Raw genomic sequence first — 23574 nt, forward strand, 5'->3', positions numbered from 1 at the left:
ATGATACCACAGAAAAGTTCAACAGATGATGGCTTTGGGGGATTTCTCAACAAAACAGGGGTGCTCCTCCCCCATAACCCTATATAATACTAATATAAACATCTTTGACAATCTCTTCCCACCTCTATACAGAACATCCAACCAGCTTTTTAGTGTCTCATGCTTTAATACAAGTGACAACCAAGGATTGCCAGACATTTGAGGAAAAGCCTTTAACATGAAAAGACAGAACACAAAATAAACAGAAAAAAATGACTCAAAGAAATGAGACAAGGAGCCAAATAAAACCTCAAAAATCTATTATCACAGAATACATCAAAAAAAAAAAAAAAGGATCAGTGAAAAGTTCTTGGAAATTAAAAATACTAATATAAATAAAAATATAAATAATGATCCAGAAGATAAAGGTGAATAAATCTCTCAGAAAGTAGAACCAAAGATAGAGGTTGGAAATCGGAAAGATAAAATTCGAGGACCAAAAGTTCCAGAGAAGAGAGAAAAAGATCATCAAAGAAATAATTTAAGAAATTTTCCTTGAACTTCTGCTTATAGGAGTCCATCCTGTGCTCAGTATAATGAATAAGAAATTTTTAAAAGTCACATTGTGAAATCTTATAATAAATGGGATAAGGAGAACACAGTTTGAGAGGTAAAAAACAGCTTGCATACAAAGAATTAAGCGCCACCAGAATTTTCAACAGCACCTCTGGAAGCCATAAGACAAAGGAGAAATGCTTTCAAAATTCTGAGGTGAAATGACTTCCAATCAGTCAAGTATAAAAAGAGAATGGATATTTTTAGACATGCAGGGTCTCCAACTTTACCTCCCACACATTCTTTTATCAGGAAGTGACTGGAGGATGTGCTCTACCAAACAAATGAGCAAACCGAGAAAGAGGAAGACGGGTATCCAGGAAACGGGGTGAAGGGAATCAGCTACGCAGCCTAGAGACCATATCTGGAGAATGCTGGGAATCCAGGGGGGAATCTGCAGGAGGAAACGAAACTAACATGATCAACTGATGTATCTGCCTAGGATCTAAAAAAGAATACTTAAAAATTACAGTTGTGATTTGGGAAGTAAGAATAAGCTGGACGTAGAAAACTCAGAAAATGGTCGGGCGTGGTGGCTCACGCCTGTAATCCCAGCACTTTGGGAGGCCAAGGCGGGTGGATCACCTGAGGTCAGCAGTTCAAGACCAGCTTGGCCAACATGGAGAAACCCCATCTCTACTAAAAAATACAAAAATTAGCTGGGTGTGGTGGCAGGTACCTGTAATCCCAGCTACTTGGGGGGCTGAGGCAGGAGAATCGCTTGAACCTGGGAGGTGGAGGTTGCAGTGAGCCAAGATCACGCCACTGCACTCCAGCCTGGGCGACAGAGCAAGAGACTGTCTAAAAAAAAAAAAAAAGGAATAAAGAAAAAAGAAAACTCAGAAAATCAACGGGAAGAAAATTAATTAATTGTACAAGAAAAAAAACAGAATTACAGCATAACTGGCTCAGCAGGTAAATAATCCTAACAGTCATAATAACATAAACATAAGCATTGAATACTGATGTAACTAAAAGCTGTGATATACTTGAAGGATGAAGGGGGAGGCAGTGGATAGAGAGTGGAAGAAGGCTAACAGTGACTAATAGAGGATGTTTAAAATTTTTAAATAAAGAAATAACAGCATAAGCCTAACAATCAGAAATATGGAGGAAACACCAGAAGAAGAAAACACTAAGAACTGGAAATGGTTGCTTTCCCAGGAAGGGAATCAGGTGTGCACAAACGGCCTTCCAGTGGGACCGATGCAGAAAGGATGCTGACACTGTGTGACAGGTGGGCAGGCCCTTGTCAACTATGAAATCTATAATTCTGGGAACCTTGTGGTTTTGTGTTTAAACATGTTCTGCAAAGCAGTGACTCTGAAAAGTTTATTGTCTCTTAAGAGAGACACAAGCAAGAAAGGTGACACCATTTTAACTGCACATGTGACACAAGTCACACAAGAAACTTGGAAGGATGGCCTCCCTGTTCCACAAAGCCAGCAAGGAGTTCCTTCTTCTATCCTGCCAAGGACAATTATCTTCAGGATAAACATAGCAGTTACATCCAGTGTTGCTCTTCTCACTATTCTGTTCTAAGCCCTTCTGTTTCTTGTCCGCAATTTGAATGCACACACACAATACCACACACACACACACACACACACACACACACACACACACACACAGGTTTCCCAAGAGCAAAGACGAATTGTTTGAAACCTCCGTGTACATTTGCTCTAAGGATTGTTATTTTTTTATTTTTTATTTTTTATTTTTTGAGGCGGAGTCTCGCTCTGTCGTCCGGACTGGAGTGCAGTGGCCGGATCTCAGCTCACTGCAAGCTCCGCCTCACGGGTTTAGGCCATTCTCCTGCCTCAGCCTCCCGAGTAGCTGGGACTACAGGCGTCCGCCACCTCGCCCGGCTAGTTTTTTTTTTGTATTTTTAGTAGAGACAGGGTTTCACCGTGTTAGCCAGGATGGTCTCGATCTCCTGACCTCGTGATCCGCCCGTCTCGGCCTCCCAAAGTGCTGGGATTACAGGCTTGAGCCACCGCGCCCGGCCAGGATTGTTATTTTAAGTTATTGCTATCCTGGGAAAGTGAGGCACTGGCTCCCTCTCAATCCTCATAACAGAAAGGTGGATAGTGAACAATACATGAATGAGTACAGTGTGAAACCGTCATTCCAATATGGACATGGACACAGACAGGACAGCCTGAGAAGCACACCGCCACAAAGTGGACAACACTACAAGAGTTCTCTGCGGTAATTAGGATGTGTTCATGAGGATTAACATATACATCATATTTTAAAAGCCTTATTTCTCCAGTGCCTTCACTATTATTTAGGGGGCCTTTATCTTACTTAATTTGACCTACTTTATTAGTGGCTTCTTAACACTTGAGCATTAATTATTTCTGTTGCACAACTGTAAAGAAGGCACAAAACTGCTGAAACTCTATGAAAATGGCCTCCAGAGTCCACAATTCTGATTCTAAGGGTGAATCATTCAGCGTACTCAGTGAGCAAAACAATCATTACAGTGCATGCTCCATGACAACAGGCATTGTGCCCCCTTCCCAAGGAGCAAGCACAGAGTAAGTACCTGGCACTATGGGGAGAGGGAAAAAGAAGAGGAAAGGCTACTGTGCTTTTCTAAACATCTTACAATGAATAAACAAGACCAAGTCCCTGTCCTAAAGGATGTCAGAGACATGAAAACAAAAAAGTATACTGTCAAGTGATGATGGATGAATGGAATGCCATTAGCAAGAAAAAGGGCAGCAAGGGCATTGCAAACAGCGGGAAGAGTGTGGGATCACTGTGGAGCCTCGTCGATTTTTTAAAAAACAGACATTTCCCAGTTTTCTGCATTCCACATACAGAACCTTTCCTAGAAGACGATGCTCCTTTCTGTCTCTTCCCCAGCCCCCCATCCCATCTTGCCATTTTTAATTGACATTCAGTGTTGAGCAAAACTCCCTTCAGGGAACTTCTTCCTCACCTTCCCAGGCCGGGTCAGGCTCTTCAAGAACTTCCTGTAGAACTCCTTGTACTTTGCCTTCATTACAACAATCTCAGTTTAGAGCTCTGCATTTTTCATTACTTGATTGCCTTTCTCACTGGACAACAAGCAACTCAGGGGCAAATTCAAACATATTTTGTTTATCATTATATCCTCACCACCAATTAAGCACTGCACCTGGCACATGCTGAGAACTCAACAGGTAAGAAAAATCTACACCTTAAAGGCATGAGGAGAACTATTTAAGATGTGTCAAAGTTATTGTTTTAAAACTACTTATAAGAACTTAGGCCGGGGCAAGGTGGCTCACGCCTGTAATCCCAGCACTTTGGGAGGCCAAGGCGGGTGGATCACCTGAAGTCAGGAGTTCGAGACCAGCCTGGTCAACAAGGAGAGGCCCATCTCTACTAAAAATACAAAAGTTAGCTGGGTGTGGTGGTACGGGCCTGTAATCCCAGTTACTCAGGAGGCTGAGGCAGGAGAATCACTTGAACCCGGGAGGTGGAGGTTACAATAAGCTGAGATCGTGCCACTGCACTCCAGCCTGGGTGACAGAGTAACACTCCGTCTCTGAAAATAAATAAATAAATAAAAAGAACTTAAATATCTTCTTCAAAGCGATTTCTTGGGTAAACAATACTGCACAAATATTTGGTAAAATTTGTACAGACTCATATCACTTTAAGACATGTTACCTAGAAAGAAAAAGCAAAGTTTCTTCTGTGATTTAGCGAGTGAGTGTGTGTGTATTTGTCTGTCAAAGAGTTTTTAAGAATGATTTGCTCCCTGGCTTGTCAAAGTCCAGAGGCCTAGCTTAATTGGGCTGAGGTAGGAAGGAAAGCTGCCTTAATCAGTCACAGTTTTGGGGGCACAGATGCCTCCCCCATTAGGGAAAAAATAAATACTGGCTAATATTTGTTGTCCCACAATTATTAATAGCATCCTGGCCTGAAAAATACATTATATGGTCATTTTACTGGATCCAGACTTCCAGACTCCTTTCTTGGGACTTCGCATCTAAAAAGCCTAGAAATAACAGCTAACATTGATTAAATGTTTACTGGGGGCCAAATATACTTTAAGTGGATTAGATAACCCAGTATTTTCTTCTCATAAGAACTCTATAAGGAAACCCTAGGAAATTGACAAGTATGGACAGAAATAACTTACCTAGGGTCACAGAGCCAGAAAGGGTGACATTGGGTTTAACTCAAAATCTTCACCAGCATGTCATACAGCTTCTTGAGAAATGGCTTTTCCCTTGCTGTTTTTCCCATTCCTGAATAAGGTGAATTCCCACAGCTCATATTCTTTCATTTCCGCCCTGCCTCACATTCCCCACTCCTCATTCATCCTGTCTTGCCTTTTCTTTCTCTCCAGGGTCCCAGGAAACCAATAAAGAATACTGAGAAAGAGAGGCGTGATGTTCCAGGTAGGAAATGAGTCCCAGAGGGACATGAGTAGAGGTAGTTAACTGAGACACTTCCATTAACATTTCCAGAACTCCAATTAGCTGACTAAGTCTGTTACTTGAGTATTGAAAGTATTGCTACAAACTGACTGAATTCATTTAATCTTAATATTTGAGATGATTATTTTGTTGTTTTGAGGACATTAAAATGACAAGAATTTTCAATATAGAAATTAATAATACACGTAAAAGGGATAAACGTCTCAAATGAAATTTATTATCAGAGTCTAGGTACTACATACACCACATATATTTCCTAAAAGTCCCAAAGCACCACAGACAAAAACAGTATTCCACATGTGGTTTATATGTAAGCTGAATGTCAAAGATCTAAAATTGTTTTCATACATGCAACTGACATGTATGAATCCTGGACTTGACACATATTAGCTGCAAAGTCTCTGATAAATCATGTAACCTCTATGTAAAATGGAAATATTACCTGCCCTATCCCCACCCTTAGAGGATCATTTTATGGAACAAATGGGATAATGTATGTAAAAAAGTTATAAACTGGAATTTAAAATATAATTTATAATATAAACTAATGAACATAATTTAAAATATAAAATATAAATTACTTCCAGTTTACAATTTTCATAAATATCTAAAATGAGGCAAGGCACTCTAAAGACTGAGACCAGTGTATGCGTGCTGACATGAAAAACACTGAAGATCTACGATGTGGAAAATGCACCTGCATAACAGTATGTACAGTATGATCTCATTTCTGTAGGAACAGAGTATTTTTCTAAGCTTATACTAACATATGGAAGGCTACATACCAAGCTTTGAAGACAAATTAGTTCTGGAGGTGAGGCATATATTACTTTTGTAATAACACACACACTGGCAAAGACTCTGCTTGACCAAACTTCAGTCAGGCTCCTCAAAGCCCTCTAAGGGCCTGACCTTGCCTCCACGCCACCTCACCTTTTATCTTTCACCTGCCCAGCCTGTTTTTAGCAAGAATCCTGCTAAGTAAGTTTGAGTCCCCACAAACAGCCTCACCCACCTCCTACCCCCATCCTTGATAACTGATCAAGTTCCTCATCCTCCACTGTTGATGTCTAAGTCTTTGGCCTGCCTTCAGCAAGAATCCCGTTAGGTCAGTTTAGCCAGAATCCCCCTACCCTCGATGTTTCCTTTAAGTCACTTTCCACCCACTGACCCCTTCACCTTGCTCCTTGGCTATCAATCCCCACTTGCCCTTGTCATATTTGGAGTTAAGCTGGATCTCTCTCTCTTATTGCAATAGTCTTGAAAAACATCTTCCTGGCCGGGCGCGGTGGCTCACGCCTGTAATCCCAGCACTTTGGGAGGCTGAGGCGGGCAGATCACCTGAGGTCAGGAGTTCAAGACCAGCCCAACCAATATGGTGAAACCCCGTCTCTACTAAAAATACAAAAATTAGCTGGGCGTGGTGGCGGGCGCCTATAATCCCAGCTACTTGAGGGAGTCTGAGGCAGGAGAATCGCTTGAACCAGGGAGATGGAGGTTCCAGTAAGCTGGAGATTGAGCCACTGCACTCCATCCTTGGCGACAGAGCGAGTCTCTATCTCAAAAAAAAAAAAAAAAAAGAAAAAGAAAAAAGAAAAAAGAAAAAAGTCTTCCTTATCTTTTTTTTGTTTGTTTGTTTTAAGAGACAGAGTCTCACTCTGTCACCCAGGTTAGGGTGCAGTAGCATAATCATAGCTCACTGTAACCTCAAGCTCCTGGGTTCAAAGACTGAACCATTTTAAGAAGTGTCAGAAGCAATTTTTTCTTTAACAATATACACACAAACACTTTTTAAAAGTGAAGACAGATCTAGTCCAGAGAGAGAAAGGGTTCCGGTTATGAGATTTAAGAATCCTTTTAAGACGGAGTTCTGGAGAAAATTTATTTCTGGGTTTGGCCTCCTTTATAAAAAGCTTCCTGTGGTCCTTGATTTTTCCAGCCTCTAGAGGATGAACATCAATTACTCCCCACTGCTTCTGAATGGAGCTCTTCAATTACAGAGGCTAAGAACAAGCTTGCCCACACAACTTCAGTACCCATCCCCAGGGGAAGGAACCAAATGGCTCAGTGATTTCAAAGGCCAATGGACTTTACAAGACATTGTATGACTTGTACCTAACAGTTATGTACCCCAACCTAAACCACCCATGGCTGAGGTTAGGGGAAATGAATGGGTCAATTTGAGGGTTACCAAATCCCAGATATTTATTTTGTATCCTAAAACAGCTCATAAATTTGTCCCTTCCTCTCTAAGTCACTGCCTTACTCTTGAAATAACTTCCAAATGAGCTTGACTGCCTCAAGTCTCTTCCTCCATGGAAAAAAAAAAAAAAAAAAAAAAAAAACATTATCTATGATGCTGTCACTATTCTACTTTTTAAATGCTAACTAATCAGGTTTTCCTTCTACTTAAGAGCTTTAGAACTCTCTCTTACCAATGGGAAAAGCTTCTTAGCCTGACATGCAGTAAGGACCTCCCCATCTAACCCCAGGTACCTTTCTGGCTCCATCACCCTCCCCACTCTTATACATACCTTGGGTGTCAGCTATGCACCATCCATCTCTTGGTACATGCTGTTCTCTCTGCTTTCCCCCATCTTAATCTTTGTGGAATCTCAAGCATTCTTCAAAGCCCCACTGAGTTAACTATAACCACAGCTCTTCTTTAAAGACTCCTACTTAAAACATCTACAATACTACGTTTTCTTTGTTTACAACAAGCTTGTTTCCTTTATCAGAAACATCCTTGTCTTATTCATCTCACTAACCCCATGCCTAAAACCATCTTGTCCAAAACCTTTACAGATGAGGAAACAGACACAGTGAGGAGAAAGGACAGTGAATGGTTGAGCCAGACTGTAACCAAGGCCTCCTGATTCCCAGTGAAATGTTTTTGTCACTACACCATGCCCAGGATAAATCCTCTTGACTTCCTTGGATGACACTTGTCCTCAGCTCTTCTCTGATCATCTTCCCTGCCTTTCTTCCCTTCTCTTTATGAAGTGACCTACCAAGAAAGAGCCCTGAACATTCAGTCCACCGGACAGATAAACAAAACAGTTGTTTTGTATACGTGTCACAGCTCAGAACCACTTTCCTATTGGGTAAGTCTCTAAATCTGGGTGTGAGGAATGGTTTTTGGTAATCTTGAGGTTAGATGAAAGGAATCGGGGTGCGGTTACGTTTACAGGGTTTTTTGCAAAGGACGCTAGAGCACTTTGAGGGGACTGATGAACAGCAAGTAACCCCTCAACTGGGGCTAAGCTCAGGCCTGCCTGGCACTTAGTCCATGGCAAAGACTTCTTACTCAAATGTCATTATTTACTTTGAATCAAGAGAGCCAGGATATGAGGAGCTACCCCCTTCTCAGAATTCTTTTACTGGCCACCTCCTCTCTGTTTTAGTTCTATGTAGCCAAAGTGACTTCCCCAAGCAGATTATTTCTTTTCTAAAAGTTATACTCAGTCCTTGAGGGAAACATTTTATTTCTGAAAATATATACTTATAGGTTATACAGATCAAATTTTGCTGCCTTAAAGCTTTTCTGCTTAAACTAATTTTTAAAAAGTTGTTTCTCCATAATTTAGTAATAAACGCTGTAGCCACTTAGTTGCAACTTGTTAGTGAAAATGGTGAACAAAGCACGTTACTTTGGAACATTAAAAAAAAAAAAAAACCTTCGATTTTAACTAAGTCCAGGTTTTTCTCACTTTCTTCTGTCTCTAATTGTAATATGTTTAAATTTAGTTTAATCCCAGAGCCTGTCTCAGGACCTCTACTGAGATCTGTATTTAATCAACCTCCCAAATCTGCTATATTTGCCAAATTCTTTTTCTGGTTTTCTCAAAAGGCACCCAATACCCTGTCCTTGGAGTAGTTCTAAAAATAACTACTCACTTGAGATGACTAAGAACCTAGAAAAACACCTGGCTAAAAGGCAATGCGATGGATGCTGCTGCGTGTAACATCTCCCAACTGAGGAGTAAGAGAATTGACCCTGAGGGCATAAAGGAAACCGGTTCTCAAACTAGAGGGCTTTTCCATAAACAGCTTTTTGCTTTCCAGATTTTAAATTTACAAGAGACCGTCATTTACAACAATCAAAATTCTATACAGGAAGAAATACAGCTTCATGTATCACAGAACAAGAGGAAAGTCCTATCGCCTCCTAATGGCTTGGTGGATGAAAAAACTCAGAGATTCTTTAATAAGTCTAATAGATACTGTATTTCAGAAGCACAAGAGACTCAACAGAGAGTCTACTGTGTACAAGCTGAGCGTGGTGGCTCACGTCTGTAATTCCAGCACTTTGGGAGGCCAAGGCAGGCAGATCACTTCAGGTCAGGAGTTCAAGACCAGCCTGCCCAACATAGTGAAACCTCCTCTCTACTAAAAATACAAAAATTAGTCAGGCATGGTGGCATATGCCTGTAGTCCCAAGCTATTAGGGAGGCTGAGACAGGAGAATCACTTGAACCCGGGAGGCGGAGTTTGCAGTGAGCTGAGATGGCGCCACTGCACTCCAGCCTGGATGACAGAGCGAGACCCAATCTCAAAAAAAAAAAAAGAAAAAGAAAAAAAGAGAGAGGTCTGAACAGACACCTCCCCAAAGATGTATAGGTGGCAAATAAGCATATAAAAAGACACTCAATATCAAATTCAAATGTCATTTGTGGAAATGGAAGTTAGAACTATAAGAAGATACCACTAAATATCTGTTTGAATGGAAAAAATTCAAAATATAACACCCAACGACAGTGAAGATATGGAGCAACAGGAACTCTCATTCATTGCTGGATGGGTGTACAAAACTATATAATTATATGTCCACTTTTTTTTTTTTTTTTTGAGACAGAGTCTTACTCTGTTGCCCAGGCTGGAGTGCAGTCACATGATCTCAGCTCACTGCAAACTCTGCCTCCCGGGTTCACGCCATTCTCCTCAGCTTCCCGAGTAGCTGGGACTACAGGCGCCCACCAACACGGCTGGCTAATTTTGTTTTTGTATTTTTAGTAGAGATGGGGTTTCACCATGTTAGCCAGGATGGTCTTGATCTCCTGACTTCATGATCCGCCCACCTCAGCCTCCCAAAATGTTGGGACTACAGGCGTGAGCCACCACACCCAGCCTATATGTCCACTTTAAAAGACAGTTTGGCAGTTTCTTACAAAGCTAAATATACGTTTACCATATGGTTCAGTAATCGTGCTCCTGGGTATTTACCCAAATGAGCTTATGTCTACACCAAAACTTGCACACAAATGTTTATAGCAGCTCTATTCATAACTGCCAAAACTTGGAAGCAACCAAGATATCCTGCATACAATGGACTTATTATTCAGGGATAAAAAGAAATAAAGTGTCAAAGCTACAAAAAGACTTCCAGAAATCTTAAATGCATATTGTTAGATGAAAGAAGCCAGGATGGAAAGGCTCCATACTGTATGATTCCAACTAGATATTTCAGTAAAAGCAAAACTATAGAGACGGTAAAAAGATCAGTGCCTGCCATGGGATCGGCGGGTAGGGAAGACAGGTGAATAGATGGAGCACAGGGCATTCTTTGGGCAGTGAAATTATTCTGTATGATATAATACTATAATGGTGGATATATGACATTAGGCATTTGTCATAATCCATAGAACTATATAACACAGAGTGAGCCCTAATTAACTTTAGTTAATAACCTATCAATATTGGCTCATCAATTATAACAAAAGTACCACACATTAAAGATGTTAATATCACACAGGCAAGGTGTTAATAATAATAGGGGAAACTGTGTGAGTGGGAGGGAGAAGAAGTATAAAGTATACGGGAGCTCTTTGTACTTTTTGAGCAATTTTTCTGTAAAACTAAAACTGCTGTAGGCTGGATGCAGTGGCTCACACTTGTAATCCCAGCACTTTGGGAGGCCAAGGCAGGATGATCACTTGAACCCAAGAATTTAAGACCAGCCTGGGCAAAGGAGAAAGACCGCATATCAAAATTAGCTGGGTATGGTGATGCACACCTATATTCCTAGCTACTTGGGAGGCCGAGGTGGGAGTAGGCCCTGAGCCCAGGAGTTAAAGGTTATAGTGAGCTGTGACGGTACTACTACACTCCAGCCTGGCCAACAGAGGGAGACCTTCAAAGAAAAGAAACAGCGGAGGGGAGGGGAGGAGAGGGGAGGGGAGGGGAGGGGAAGGGAGGGGGGAAGGCAGGAGGAGATGGGAGGGGTAAAAGAAAAGAAACAGCAACATCAACAAATACAACTCTAAAAAAATCAAGTCTAGGCTAGGCGCAGTGGCTCATGCCTGTAATGCCAGCACTTTGGGAGGCCGAGGCAGGCGGATCACGAGGTCAGGAGATTGAGACCATCCTGGCTAACACAGTGAAACCCCGTCTCTACTAAAAATACAAAAATTTTGACAGGCGTGGTGGCAGGCGCCTGTTGTCCCAGCTACTCGGGAGGCTGAGGCAGGAGAATGGCGGGAACCCGGGAGGCGGAGCTTGCAGTGAGCTAAGATCACGCCACTGCACTCCAGCCTGGGCGTCAGAGCGAGACTCTGTCTCAAAAATAAAATAAAATAAATCAAGTCTATTTAAGAAATCCCACACTCCCTAAGAGTAAATATCAATGACAGAATTAAGTGTACAATACACAATCCAAAACACAGGAGAAAAAAAAAAATCAGTATCAGGATGAAAAGAGACATGAATCAACAAGGTCAGTACAATTTACATATAAATCAAGATCCTAACTTGACATCCCCTGCCTGTAAGACCTCAGTTCTCAACTAAGGGACCACTCTAAGAGAAGTGGGTGCATTCATACAAAACCAAAATCTCATAGAGCTCAAAGAAACTGTTAGCGATCATCCACCAAATCACTCACTCTTCAGATCTGGAGCACGAAACTTAAACATTGGAACTCCATCTTAGCTCCTAGAAGCCAGTAAATCACGCCATTTAAGTTACTAACCTCAAATCTAGACCTTAAACTCAAGTGAGTACCGAAGCTCTGGCTACTTGTGACAGCTGTTCACAGCAAACCTCCATTCCTCTGTCATACATTGCCAAGTTCACCAGTTGTTCTAGAGAGAGTTGGTAAAGTGGAAAAAATGTCCACTTCCTCGAAAGAAATGAGATGGCCAAGGTTTGGTCTAGCGCTCAAAAGAAACACAAGTAGTTTAATTGGGGAATCGTATGAGAAACTTCATCCGACTATTAAGCGATCCTCAAAAAACTATGAAAGCAAATGAAACACAATAAGCCCCCAAAACTGAAGACAGTCAAAGCACTTTAAACCCCTCAGTATGTATAATCCTCAAGATTACAACTAGGACAATGTTACTTTGAATCTAATATTTTGTAGGCTAATGATATTATTAACTTCTAATTAATAGCATCACCTCTAACAACCACAACCACATAGAGAACAGCTCCTAGAGGTGCTGGATCTCAGTATCATTTCCTCTGGCTCCAAACAGTACATCGTCAGTCACATTCGAGCGCAAGTCAGACCATGTACCTCTCAGGTTTCCTAGCCCAGGTCATATATTCTGCTGCTTTCTGACACCCCTGAAATGTTGACTAAAGTTATCCCCAAGGAATGTCAGGAGTATTGACCATATCAGAGAATCCAATGTACCCATTAATAGATTAAAGAAGAAAAGCCATATATTCCTTTCATTAGATTTTTTTAAACTGCTGATTCACCATTCATTAATTATAAAAACTCAATTAATGTCAAAATGTATTCAGTTTGGGCTGGCACAGTGGCTCATGCCTATAATCTCAATACTTTGTGAGATTGAGGTGGGAGGATCGCTTGACCCTAGGAGTTCAAGACCAGCCCAGGCAACAAAGGTAAATCCTATCTCTACAAAAAATAAAAATAATAATATATTAAGCATTAGAGACACAACTGAGGGAAAAAAATGGGAAAAGCCAAGTTGTGGATTATGTATCATCATCAAAATAAAAATGGAACATACTTGTATAAGCATATATATTTTAGTATATAATCTAAAAAATATATACATGAAATTGTTAGGCCGGGGCAGTGGCTCACACCTGTAATTCTAACACTTTGGGAGGCCAAGGCAGGCAGATCACAAGGTCAGGAGTTCAAGACTAGCCTGACCAACATGATGAAACCTTGTCTCTACTAAAACTACAAAAATTATCTGGGCATGGTGGCCCCCGCCTGTAATCTCAGCTACTCAGGAGTCTGAGGCAGGAGAACCACTTGAACCCTGGAGGAGGAGGTTGCAATAAGCCAAGATGGTGCCACTACACTCCAGCCTGGGCAACAGAGCAAGACTCCATCTCAAAAAAAAAATTTTTTTTAGAGGAAAAGATACTACAGATTTTGACATTGACTTTTTTATCATGAGGATAAACTATTTTAACTTTAATCTTTTTTTTTTGAGTTTCATCCTTGTTGCCTAGGCTAAAGTGCAATGGCACGATCTTAGCTCACTGCAACCTCCGCCTTCTGGGTTCAAGCAATTCTCCTGCCTCAGCTTCCCAAGTAGCTGGGATTACAGGTGCCCACTACCACGCCCAGCTAATTTTTGTATTTTTAGTAGAGACAGGGCTTCACCAGGTTGTCTGGGCTGGTCTCGAACTCCTGACCTCAGGTGATCCATCCGCCTTGGCCTCCCAAAGTGCTGAGATTATAGGCATGAGCCAATATTTTAATAACTTTTAAATAATATTTTTGTCTTAGAAAAGTTAGACTCAATAGCACTACTAATCTTGGTTCACTTAATTTTATATCAAACATATAGAAAAGATTATCTTACTAAGAATCATTAGAAAAAATATTTCTCCAGTATATGGACTGATGAAAATTAAATCATCTCTCATTTCTGTTTTTCTCCCAAATTCTCATCCTTGCTATGTGTGACACAAGCAGATTCCCACAGGTGCCTCAAGAACAAAGGTCATTCCAATTATATTGCCCTGAACACTCTGCACATTGGTTCTGGACATTTTTCAACAGAAACAATGTAAAACAACACATTCCAGGTTTCCTGGTTCCATCTTCAGGTCAGTGAACTATATTAGTCAACACAGAGTGCTCCGCAAGATAAGGAATGTATAATTAATCTTTTCTTTATCTTCCGAATTTACCAGCAAGTTGTTTTCCAAGGCTCACTATGTGGAATCTCAACTTCGGAGACACAATGTACTCATCAGACAGTGCAAAATACACTCTGTTTTTAAATCTATTGCTTATCTTGCAACTATTCTCGGCCTGAAAGACAAGTGAAGAGTCTCTGAGAAGCTAACTCTGGAAATGAGAGTATTATAGGCCATCTAACCAGGACCAAGATGACCGAAATTCATTGTGCTCACACTACAGCGCTTCCCACAAAGCCACTGCCCACAATGGCTGGGAGCAGCAACCATATTTCTTAGATGAGCAGGATGTGAAAAAGCCACAGAAGTAGAAAATACTCCTGAAATCTTCAAGTCACTATTGTTGATTTTTGCAGCATCATCTACTTTGCAGCTATTTCTAAGCAGAACGACCATTAACAAATACTAGGGGAATGCTGTAAATGAAAAGCATTAAGTGTTCTTAGCATATTCTCAAATCTTTTTTTTTTTCTTTTGAAGAAATAGGATCTCACTCTGTCATCTAGGCTGGAATGCAGTGGCACAATCATAGTTCATTGTAACCTTGAACTCATGGGCTCAAGCAATCCAACCACCTCAGCCTCCCAAAGTGCTGGGATTACAGGCATGAGCCACTGTGCCTGGCCCCAAATACTTCTTATTTCCGATTACTTGAAAGCAAATAGCAGAGGCAACTAATTACTTCACCATAGTGTATATTAAAATATTGCTGAAACAAACTGCACTCATTCACAATAAAAATATTTACTGAATGCATACCACAACTAAGATGCCTACTGAAACAACAAGATCTGCAGGCAAATTCCACAAACCTGATGAAATGCACAAGATCAAATTAAGTAAATTTATTGAGAAGACTTGTGAAATCACTCCAGTGAGGCTGCTGGAGAGGTTCCATTGCCCTGTCCACAGGAAGTGTGCATTCTGATCTGCTCCATCCTGTGAGGTAAAGGGCCTGACCCTGTACGGAAGGGCTCCTAGGACAGCTGGGCTAGTGACCGGTCTGTAAGTGAATTGATTCCAGATGGTAAATGTTAGGGAGCTCATTTGGCTTTAGATCAAAATCCACAACTGTCAATCATTTTTATTGATAGTAAAAGTGATATCTCTCCCTCCCTCCATCTGACTCTGTATTTCACTTTCTCTTTAATTATTTCAGAAACAATAAAGAAAGGTATTCTTTAATCGGCTGCCTTATACCCCTTAAATGCTACCTCCAAAAGAGCCTAAAATCAGTGCTCTAGGCCTTATGTAATCTAAAATCAAATATTTTTAGAAAATTCATAATTATTAGGATATAGTCAAGTAATACTCGAATTTTGCAACTACTTACGAGACGAGTTTCAAAGAAATACTTGGGTTTGTTTGTTTTTCCGTCTTGGAAAAACAAACAAACTCGCTCTGCTGCCCAGGCTGGAGTGCAGTGGTGCGATCTCAGCTCACTGTAACCTCCACCTCCCAGGTTCAAGCAATTCTCCTGTCTCAGCCTCTCCTGTAGCTGGGATTACAGGCGTGCGCCACCACACCTGGTTAATTTTTGCATTTTTTGTAGAGATGGGGTTTCACCATGTTGGCCTGTCTGGTCTTGAATTCCTGATTTCATGATCCACCTGCCTTGGCCTCCCAATGTGCTGGGATTACAGGCATGAGTCACCACGCCTGGCCCAGAAACACTTATTTTATAAGACTCTTTCAAACTCAGAGAGGAGAAAACAAACAAAAACAATGTGGGGATCACTGGGATATCCCAGAAATCAGAAAACAAATAAAACTTTAGTAAAAAATAAAAGTTCAAATGTGACCAAAATAGACATCTTGGGGGAGGGATGGAAGAATGAGTGTGTTCAGTTATGTGTATGGCACAGAGCCATGGCCATTAGTGGCACGTGACACACACACACATTTACCAACTGAGGGGCAGAAGTCTATGTACATAAGGAACAGGCTGATTTGTGCCAGGGCAGGGGCAATGACATGGCCTCTTCCACAGAGCAATTTCACTCCATTCCTCAACAGAGAGGACAGCTGTCTTTGAGGTGGATATTGGAGACTCCTCCTGCTCTTATTCCAAAAAAGCCCAAATAAGATTGATTTTTTTAGGGCCAGTTGAATAGGCCTAAAAGGATTGTTCCCAATTTGCTTGATGCCTGAAATTCTTCTAAAGAAAACCCTTTTAAACTGCAATTAAAAATAAATGGCTTATAATGTGCTTTAAAATGGATGAGAAGTAATGCATTTGCTTTGGCTGCATTTTATTTAATTATGAATAAATGACATATCAGACCCTTCCCAGCTCAGATGGAGGGAAGGAGAAAAGAACAGGTCAATAGGTGTCTTAAGTAGAAGAGAGGTCACTACAGAGGGACGTGTGGGGTGGGGTGGGAGAAGAAGATGTGGAAGCATCATTTTAAATCATATACTAGGAAATTCAATGACAAAAAAAGTGTCCATGATATAAACTGGACCAAGTTAGGGAGCAATAAATGCTATGAGGTAACTGACTTTGTCCTAATAAATTTTCCAACTATAGACACTGTGGACTGTTGTCAGATTAATTCTAATGGCAGAGTCTGATCATTACTTGCCCACTCCAAAACCTTCAGTGGCATCCTTCAATCTTGAGATGAGGTCAAAACAACCCAGTGAAAGATTTCATGCCTTGTGTGAACCAGCCGTAACTCTTTTTTTCTGATCTTACTATCTTTATCTCTCCTTTATACCCCATTGATTCACCAAATTTTAGCTATTCTCTAAACCAGCACAGTTTCTTCTGCCTTCCTCATCTATCTTTCTCCCCACTGTCCTATGCCTCAGTCCTTCTCCTCCTTCAAAGGCCACAGCCTCCACAATAGCACGTCTGATCTTTCCACAGTAACAAGGCCCATTATATGCCGGGTGCTCTGCTAAGGGCCTTACGTACATTATATTGTTTATGCCTCACGATTACCCTGTGGAGTAGGTACTTATTATCCCCATTTACCAGATGAGGAAACAGTCTTAGAGAAGTAAAATAATCATCCAAGGGCCCTAAGATAATAAATTCTAAAACAGGATTTGAATCCAGGCGTTCTTTTTTTAAAACAATATACATATATTTTTAAGATGGGGTCTCGCAGTATTGCACAGGCTGGTCTCACACTCCTGATCTCAAGGGATCCGCCTGCCCCTGCCTCCCAAAGTGCTGGGATTACAGGGTTGTGCCATTACGTCCCGCCAGAATCCAGGCATTCTGACTCCAGAGTCCAAAGCCATAACATCACTGTGCCTTTCAGCACTACACTTCCAAAAGGACTATCTTCTCTCCTCTGAATTCCCTTTGCATTTAGAGTAAAAATGATGTAATATGTATGTATCTACAGGAATGTATACGTATGTATGTAACACATATGTGTCTTTCTAGACGCTAAGCCTCTTGAGACAAGGTCCACCCACATGAGATTCATCTTTGTATCTACTTGGTATCCAGCATAGTAGTGCCTTGCGGATAGTAGATACTGGATCAAATGTTTGCTGAATAGATGAAACTACGTATCAGTTTTAAGCTTTATTTTGAAACAAAAGTAGTTTCTTATAGAATTTTAGCTCCCAATGAATTTACTTAACTAGGTGTCATGGGGAATATATTTCACATAAATTATTAGCAAAGGGGCCATTCATTCTGTACATGTTGGAGATGGAGTGAATGAAAAGTGAGGGAACTGAGTATCTCTGGGAGCTATCACCTACATTACAATGTATTAGAGACTTCTTGTAGGAATTAGAAACCCAGGGTTTGTTTAAAACTATGGTAGTACTTTGACCATTAAGGAAGGAAATATATTCTAAGCACTAAACATTCTCATAAAAGGCCTGGCAATGGAAGCAAATCAACTGTTGAAAGAAGACTGGACATGTTTCCCTCAGCCTGGGAGAAATATAGAAAATCTAAAGATAATGACCTCAGTACTATATCCTGAGCCATCAACAGTTGGAGGACCTTCACCAGCTTCTGCTTGACAGTCACAGACCTGAGTGTTCCCACCCACTACAAAGGCAAAAGAGTCCCTCCAAAGGCCCCCCTCCACTGTGAGGACAGGCACAGTCAGTAACTTGCGCCCTCCAGAATCTAGAGATTCTCAGTGACAGTGGAGGTCTTTCCACTTCTGCTGCTGCCCTAGCCTGAATTTCTCCACTGAAGGTAAGAGCTGGTTGGCATAATACGTACTCTTTCAATGTACACTACAGATTAGGGGGTTCTCTGCACTCTAAAACAAGTTCCTGAAATTCCCTTACTGGCAACTAGGGACGTGCTAATATCACCACTTCACCAGGAAAGAGTATTTTAAATAAATAATTTGCACTTTCTTTCTTTCAAGGTTCTCCTTATGCAGCTGGCAGCTTAACATGTTAAGTACCAATGAAGCATGTAATATTATAAAGTTGCTGTGTATTTTATCCACTGGCCTTTAGCAACCTATTAATTTAAATGTTATGCCTTCAGCATTTGGTTTAAAATTGGAAACAACTAAAGCTACCGGAAAGAGAGCCCAAATATTTTAAGCAGTTCCCTTTCTCATATTTCAAGTACAGATGACAAAGCCCAACAATATCAGCAAGTCCCAGCTCTGCATAAATCTCATCTCAGCAATTTTTAATGCAAACTAACACCAGGGCAGTCCCAATTTTGATGCTGAAGATGGGCATTAAAAAATGTAAATCAGCCAGGTCAAGTGGATCACCTATATTCCCAGCATTTTGGGAGGCTGAGGTGGAAGGACTGCTTGAGCCCAGGAGTTCGAGACCAACCTGGGAAACATGGTGAGACTCCGTCTCTCCAAAAATTTTAAAAATTAGCTGGGTGTGGCAATGCATGCCTGTAGTCCCAGCTACTCAGGAGGCTACGGTGGGAGGATGGCTTGAGCCCAGGCATTGGAGGTTCCAGTGAACTATGACCACACCACTGCACTCCAGCCTAAGCGACACATCAAGAACCTGTCTTTAAAAAACAAGAGGAAACCAGCCTATCACTGTCCAGAGAAAGAAAACAGAGTTAAATCTCCTAAGCATGTCCAACAGACAAAACTCAAAATGATTTTCTTATATTATAGTAAATATGAATGGCTTCATGGCCACTCTTCTAAGAATGAAAATAAAAACAAATGAAAGAAGACACCTGAACAATCCAATGTTTGAAATAACTAGAAAAAGTGACCCACAACAGCCTTATAAAATAAAATGGGAAGGAAAAGGAGAAAAATAGGCTGGGGGTGGGGTGGGAGGTGAAAAGAGAGGGGAATAAGACTAGATTGTTTTAACTGAGATGTCCATAGGTTCTTGGCCTTAGCCAAAAGAAACAGGTTTCACATGTGTAAGAGCAAGGGAGGCTTGGGTCAGAGCCAACCTGTCACGACGCCCACTTTCCAACACTTACTATGAAGCAAAGTAGCAAGGATTTTTTTTTCTTGCATGAGGTTCCAGGGAAAGGGATGTAGGCACGACCCCTGAATGATATGTAACTGCAATGAGAAAACTGACAATAACCAGACAGGGTCCTAGAGTAATGCCAAAATAATTTAAAGCTAACCAAGCTCTTGGCAAGCTTAAAAGACTTCAGTGACTAAAAAACCAATTTCGCCTAGTGTTATAAAGTACCTGGGGGTGGCCGGGCACGGTGGCTTACACCTGTAATCCCAGCACTTTGGGAGGCCGAGGTGGGCAGATCACAAGGTCAGGAGATCGAGACCATCCTGGCTAATACAGTGAAACCCCATCTCTACTAAAAATACAAAAAAATTAGCCAGGCGTGGTGGCGGGTGCCTGTAGTCCCAGCTACTCAGGAGGCTGCGGCAGGGGAATGGCGTGAACCCGGGGCACAGAGCTTGCAGTGAGCCAAGATTGGGCCACTGCACTCCAGCCTGGGCAACAGAGTGAGACTCTGTCTCAAAAATGAAATAAAATAAAATAATAAATAAAGTACCCAGGGAACTAAATTGAGAGCTTCCTTCCACATCACTTCTCTGGAAAATGCTTTAATTTGTATGGAGTACAAGAGAAAAAACAAAGCTTTTAATTCTCCAATGTGTACAGTTATCTGGTTGGTTCTTCCCTTCTTCTCCTTTCTCCAATTCAGTCCTCCTAACATCATGGTATCTTGCTTTAGGTCCACTATTTTTGGAACAGCAGCCCTAAAATATCAGCTATTGACTACCATATTCAAAGAAAACCACAAGACTCTCAAATAAAAATAATGTTTAATTGCATTAATTCCATCTAATTTGTCAGTATTTTTTCAAAGGCATTAGCCCTGACAATTGTTTTGGAAGATGTCAGTCAAAGCCACAAAAGGGTTGGAAGAAACTAGAACACTGGTATGCTATCCAAGGAAGTTAACTGTTTGAAGGAAGGGCAGTTGCTTCCAAAACACTGTTACGGTTTTTCCATGTATAAATTTATATATAAACAGCCTTTTCCCTTTGGGAGGCTGAGGCGGGTGGATCATCTAAGGTCAGGAGTTCGTGACCAGCCTGACCAACATGGAGAAACCCCGTCTCTATTAAAAATATAAAATTAGCCAGACGTGGTGGCGCATGCCTGTAATCCCAGGTACTCGGGAGGCTGAGGCAGGAGAATCGCTTGAACCCCAGAGGCGGTGGCTGAGATGAGCTGAGATCGTGCCATTGCACTCCAGCCTGGGCAACAAGAGTGAAACTCCGTTCTCAAAAACAAAACAAAATAGCATGGCCGGGCGCGGTGGCTCACGCCTGTAATCCCAGCACTTTGGGAGGCCGAGGCGGGCGGATCACAAGGTCAGGAGATCGAGACCATCCTGGCTAAGACGGTGAAACCCCGTCTCTGCTAAAAATACAAAAAAAAAAAAAAAAAATTAGCCGGGCGAGGTGGCAGGCGCCTGTAGTCCCAGCTACTCGGGAGGCTGAGACAGGAGAATGGCGTGAACCCGGGGGGTGGAGCTTGCAGTGAGCCGAGATCACGCCACTGCACTCCAGCCTGGGTGATGAGCAAGACTCCGTCTCAGAAAAAAAAAAAACAGCCTTTTCTGCATCATTCTATGCATTTAAAATCTTTCTATGCTTCCATTACTAATAGCAGCTGTCAAAAAAAAATCTATTTCACCAATGACATTTAGTCCACAAAAGTAGTGACAGAATGATCACAGACATAAATTTAAATTCCAGACTTACTCATACAACTCAACAATAAAAAGGCAAGTAACCCAATTCAAATATGTCCAAATGATTTGAAAAATCACCTTTCCAAAGAAGATACACAAATGGCTAAGAAGCACACAAAAAGATGTTCAATAGTAATAGTCATGAGGGAAAGACAATCAAAAATCACTTTATACCCACTAGGATGGCTAAAATAAAATGGACAATAACAAATGTCAGTGAGGATGTGGAGAAATTGGAACACTCATACATTTCTGGTGGGATTGTAAAATGATATAGCTGCTTTGAAAAACAATATAGTAGGTCCTCAAAAAGTTAAACAAGAGAGTTACCATATACTCAGCAATTCACTCCAAAATAAATGAAAGCATATGGCTACACAAAACTTTGTATATAGATGTTCAAAGTAGCATCATTCACAAAAACCAAAACATGGAAACAACACAAATTTCCATTAACTAATGAATAGATGAACAACACATGGTATACTCATACAATGGAATATTATTTGGCAATAAAAAAGAAGTACTGCTGGGCATGGTGGCTCACGCCTGTAATCCCAGCACTTTGGGAGGTTGAGGTGGATAGATCACTTGAGGTCAGGAGTTTGAGACCAGCCTGGCCAACATGGTGAAACCTCATCTCTGCTAAAAATATAAAAATTAGCCAGGTGTGATGGTGCACGCTTGTAATCCCAGCTACTGAGGAGGCTGAGGCAGGAGAATCTCTTGAACCTGGGAGGCAGAGGTTGCAGTGAGCCAAGATTGCACCAATGCACTCCAGATCCTCAGGCGGATCGCCTGAGGTCAGGAGTTCGAGACCAGCCTAGCCAACCTGGTGAAACCCTGTCTGTATTAAAAATACAAATAGCCAGGCATGGTGGTGGGCGCTTGTAATCCCAGTTACGCGCCAGGCTGAGGCAGGAGAATTGCTTGAACCCAAGAGGTGGAAGTTGCAGTGAGCCAAGACATGCGCCACTATACTCCAGCCTGGGCAACAGAGCCAGATTCCGTCTCAAAACAACAAACAAACAAACAAACAAAAATCAATATGGTTAAAAGAGGAAAATTACTCTGTCCAAGGAAGATTTGAGGCTTAAACTGAAATCAGGCTTACTCCTGTGCCAGGTCTTCCAATCGCTGTACCTTAAAATTTGTCAGAACCACCTCAAGCCCATCCAACTGGCCATTGGCCACTGACCTCAGCCCAGAACAGTCCACCCCATCCCTTCTCTAGAGGCTATCAACTATTTTAAGGCAAATCTCTCTTGTATCTGTAATATATGCTCACTAAATTTTGAATACTGAAAGGAATAATCACACATTTATTTATTTATTTATTTTTTTTTTAAATTATACTTTAAGTTCTAGGGTACATGTGCATAACGTGCAGGTTTGTTACATATGTATACTTGTGCCATGTTGGTGTGCTGCACCCATCAACTCGTCAGCACCCATCAATTCGTCATTTATATCAGGCATAACTCCCAATGCAATCCCTCCCCCCTCCCCCCTCCCCATGATAGGCCCCCGATGTGTGATGTTCCCCTTCCCGAGTCCAAGTGGTCTCTCATTGTTCAGTTCCCACCTATGAGTGAGAACATGCGGAATCACACATTTATTAATCTACTATTTTGTACTTTTTTTTTTTGAGGCGGAGTCTTGCTCTGTTGCCCGGACTGGAGTGCAGTGGCCGGATCTCAGCTCGCTGCAAGCTCCGCCTCCCGGGTTTACGCCATTCTCCTGCCTCAGCCTCCTGAGTAGCTGAGACTACAGGCGCCCGCCACCTCGCCCAGCTAGTTTTTGTATTTTTAGTAGAGACGGGGTTTCACCGTGTTAGCCAGGATGGTCTTGATTTCCTGACCTCGTGATCCGCCCGTCTCGGCCTCCCAAAGTGCTGGGATTACAGGCTTGAGCCACCGTGCCCGGCCTATTTTGTACTTCTTACTCACCAACTTTCCTGCCCTTTAGATCTCTGGAAGTATCCTTCACAGAAAGGGGTGTTATTTAATGAACCAACCTATGTGTTCATCTGGGCCTGAATTTTCCCAGACTTGTACCTAGATTATACGGGGTATCCTCCATGAAGCAAAGAGTGCTACACAAACTGGGCTTCCTCCCTTGCCCTAGACTGGCTGGAAGAAAAAGTACAGCAATTTCCCCCGTCTAACCATTTTGAATCCCCTAGGTTTTTGAAGTTTTAAAAACCATGTAAGATTGTGACTCCATGAAGTAATG

General features: G+C 41.6%; 1 protein-coding gene and 1 long non-coding RNA gene across 6 annotated transcripts in view; one reads left to right on the forward strand and one right to left on the reverse strand.

Annotated features, from left to right (window-relative positions):
* ANKS1A (ankyrin repeat and sterile alpha motif domain containing 1A) overlaps positions 1 to 23574 on the reverse strand; it is a 198160-nt gene that overhangs the window by 129595 nt on the left and 44991 nt on the right. The gene's annotated exons all lie outside the window — the stretch shown is intronic.
* Positions 1791 to 8140, forward strand: LOC111542949. The gene is made up of 3 exons (XR_002731706.1): positions 1791 to 1831; positions 4946 to 4997; positions 8040 to 8140. It is a non-coding gene; the product is annotated as an uncharacterized LOC111542949 (long non-coding RNA).

The sequence above is a fragment of the Piliocolobus tephrosceles genome, chromosome 5, assembly GCF_002776525.5.
Source record: "Piliocolobus tephrosceles isolate RC106 chromosome 5, ASM277652v3, whole genome shotgun sequence".
Classification (NCBI taxonomy): domain Eukaryota; kingdom Metazoa; phylum Chordata; class Mammalia; order Primates; family Cercopithecidae; genus Piliocolobus; species Piliocolobus tephrosceles.